Genomic DNA, 4183 nt, shown 5'->3' on the forward strand with positions numbered 1-4183 from the left:
CAGCCCGCTCAGAGATGTGTATAAGAGACAGGTTCAAATTTCTCAGTTCGAGTTTCGAGAAATTGGCATCTTATCTCGAGAAAGATAAACTACGGATAATACAACGCGAATTTTGTACTCTACCAGCGGAACATTTCGAGCTCCTCACTAGAAAAGGCATATTTCCGTACGAGTACGTCGACCGCTTCGAAAAGTTGGAGGATACGCATTTACCGCCGCGCAAATCATTTCACAGTTCGCTGACGGGCGACACCGTGTCCGAGAGCGATTACGAGCACGCCGTTGATATGCGGCAGCGGTTCTCCATCGGAACACTCGGCGAGTACAGCGATCTGTACCTGAAAACGGACGTCCTGTTGCTCGCGGACGTTTTTGAAAATTTTCGCGACAGCTGCTTCGCGAGTTACGGACTCGATCCCACCCATTATTTCACGTTGCCAGGTTTCACGTAGGATGCTATGCTGAAACACATGCGTGTAAATTTCTGCTCACCGACATCGATATGGTCTTGTTTATTGAGCGCGGTATACGTGATGGCCTCAGTCAATGTTCTAACAGATACGCGCTGGCCAACAATAAATACATGTCTTCGTATGACCCGTCGAAACCGTCGTCGTACCTAATGTACTACGACGTGAACAATTTGTACGGCTGGGCGATGTGTCAGCCGTTGCCTTACGCCGACTTTCGATGGGTCGACAACGTCGAGAACTTTGACTGGAGCGCGATCGCTTCGGATTCGCTCACGGGGTATATTCTAGAGGTTGATCTAAAGTATCCTCAATATCTACACGACCAGCACACTGACCTACCTTTCTGCCCAACGTGCGATAAGCCGCCCGGCACGCGGCACGATAAGCTCCTCACGACGCTCAGCGATAAGAAGCGTTACGTCATCCACTACCGCAGCAATGCACTCGCCACGGCCTTCGCGTAACGAAGATTCACCGCGTGTTGCAATTCGCGCAATCTCCATGGCTTCGCGAGTACATTGAACTAAATACGAAATTCAAAACCGAGGCTAGGAACGATTTCGAAAAAAATCTGTACAAACTAATGAACATGGTATTCGGTAAAACCATGGAGAACGTGCGCAAGCACGTCGACGTGAGACTGGCGACAACATGAGAGGGTCGACACGGCGCGGAGGCGCTGATCGCGAAACCAAATTTTCACAGCCGCAGCGTTTTCGCGGAAAATTTAATCGCCGTCGAACTGCGTAAACTCAAGATATGATTCTACAAGCCGATTTACGTGGGTATGTGTATACTCGACGTATCGAAAGTCTGCCTGTACGAATTTCACCACGAGTACATGTTGCCGCTGTACCGCGACAAGTGCAAGGTCATGTATACCGACACGGACAGTCTCATATACCATCTCGAGTGCGAGGATGTTTACGAGACGATGAAACGTGATACCGCTCGATTCGACACGAGCGATTATCCCATGGACAACGCGTACGGTACGCCTCGCGCGAATAAAAAAGTGCCGGGTTTGATGAAGGACGAGAACAATGGCGCGATAATGGCGGAATTCGTCGGGTTCAGGGCGAAGATGTACGCGATGAGGGTGGACGATAGGAGGGACACCAAAAAGATCAAGGGGGTCAAGAGTAACGTCGTAGCGCGGACGATAACGTTCAACGATTACACGCGATGCCTGAACGAACATATCGAAATGACTCGTAGTCAGTCGTGTATACGACTGCTCGAGGCTGCACGAAGTATACACGTGTCCGAATCGAAAATTGCTCTGAATCCGTACGACGACAAACGATACATTGTACCGAATTCGACGGAGACACTACCGTGGGGACATTGTCGGATACCGGTGTAATGTATACATATGTGTATATATTATATATATGTGTGTATGCATCGAATGATACACGTATGTATGCACGGCGTATGCATCGAATGATACGCGTATGCGTGCGGCGTATGCATTAAATGCTACAAGTATGTATGTGTGCCGTATGCATCGAATGATACGCGTAAGCGTGCGGCGTATCACAGTGTTATAAGTATACGTATTATACGTTGCTCTTTATGTATATTAATTTTTATAATATTCAATATGTCGTTTTTACAATAATCAATATATTACATTTTCATGTATGTCAACTTTTTTATACTGTTCCATATGTAAGGTCATTGTTTATACCGTCCAATATATTTTACAATAATCAGTGTATATGTATGTTTTTTTTCATATTTTATATATATGGTAATTTTTATAATAATCTACTTATGTTTTTTATACTCCTACTTATATTCCTACTTATTATGTTTATAAAAGAATATGATACTGTTGGAAGGGAGGATAATATCGTATAGTTTTATATTTTTTCATGTATATTCTTCGTATATGTTTTTTACAATAAAAACGACTCAAACCAAAGAATCTTTGTGTATCCACGAATTGTGTGATCCATCGAATCCCAACCACTTCACGTACACCTCGTCCCCTTTCCTGCGCAGCACCTTCTCCACGAGATACACGTCCGGATACGTCGCCCGATGCAACTCGTGCTCGTAGAACCCCCCGGCGACGGATTTTCCGATTTTCCGCATAGTCCTCGAGTAGATAGGTCACGGGATTGGTACGCTGTACTTTCGCGATCTTGAACACCTCGGTGGTCCAATTCGGCGTGTAACCCTTCTCGAAAATCGTCTTGTACTTGCTCACGCGTACCGAATCGCCCACTTTGAATCTCGCTGGACCTGCGATCTTTATCGCGCTGTACACCGTTTTCAAGAGTCTCTCGGCGATCGCGGGAGTCACGGCGGCGGGACGCATGCCGATGGTGCGATGCTTGCGCGCGTTGTAATCCGATACCAGACCCGGCAGGGCGTCGACCCACTTGTACGCGCCGGTGAGCGTAAACATCTTCCACATATCGTTCTTGAGCGTGCGATTGAACCTCTCGACTATCGATGCCTTCAGCACCGAATACGTGGAATAATGATTGACATTGCGTTTCCTCAGGAGTTTCTGCACATCGGCGTTGTAAAACTCCTTTCCCATATCCGTTTATAGGTAGGTTTCTCGGACATCTTCCGCTCTCGCGAATTATCGCGACAGGAACGGCAGCCGTCTCGCTTCCGCTATTGCTCTTGAGCGGCACGGCCCACGCGTACTTGCTTAACGCATCGATGACGGTGAGTATGTAGTGGTAGCCTCTGTTGTGGCGCGAGTACGGGCGCATCTCGACGATATCGGCCTGCCACAGATTGTCGTATCCTCGAATTACGACGCGTCTTTGCGGAAAGTTTCGTCTGGCCGGAGCGTGCAACTCCTCGACGAGTCGTCGCCTCTCGACGCTGTTCCGGCCATTGACACTCATGTCGCGATATATGTAAAAAACACGAAAAACTGACGCGAATCGACTGATTCGTTTTCTTGATGCGCGATTCAATTTATAATAATGCCGGCTTCGCGAAGTTCCTCGACTATCGACAGTATCTCATTGTCATGAGCGTTGTTACCCGCGCGACAGGAAGCGTCGAGCAATCGGAATCGATCTACCAGCTCGTTGGGATCATCCCAGTGAACGTAATCGATCTTGTTGTCCGTCAACGTCATAGCGACAGGCAAGCCCAGTCCCTTTCTACGTTTCAGATGCTCGGATATGAGCGGCTTGATAAACTCCATGTACTTCGTTCCCCTGTTGCTCCTGATGCATTTGCCCTCTTTGTTGGTTGTAGAGGTTCATTGCCATAATTATACTCTTGTACGCCATGTTGTCAAAAAGGGTGAATTGTCTATCGGGCTTTTTCATGAAGATCAATTCGTGCAATTCTGGCGTGCCGCGGTACCTCACGTTGTCCACGAGTATAGCATCGTCCTTTTCAAGATCGAATGTTTGTCGCCGAGCATCAAACGTCCATCGTTACCGAAATAGATACCGTTCGAGTGATCAATCTCTCTCTTTCTGTCCTGACCGAGGAACAGGTCCATGTACTTTTGCTCGAGCGGCCCCAGTTGACTGTGCAACGCATCCCGACTCCGTCGGGACTCCGTCCCGACTCGCGATCGCATGCTCTCTCTGACGGTCGTTTCGAGCGAAGGTGAGGGTGTCGACGCAAAGATATCCTCCCGCGGTAGTACCGTCGGTTGTTCCGTCGATGCATCCGCCGGCGGTTCTATCACTGACACAGAACTGAGCGTGGGTAACGCG

Source organism: Wasmannia auropunctata, unplaced genomic scaffold (genome assembly GCF_000956235.1).
Source record: "Wasmannia auropunctata unplaced genomic scaffold, wasmannia.A_1.0 LD336078.1, whole genome shotgun sequence".
In the NCBI taxonomy this organism is placed as follows: domain Eukaryota; kingdom Metazoa; phylum Arthropoda; class Insecta; order Hymenoptera; family Formicidae; genus Wasmannia; species Wasmannia auropunctata.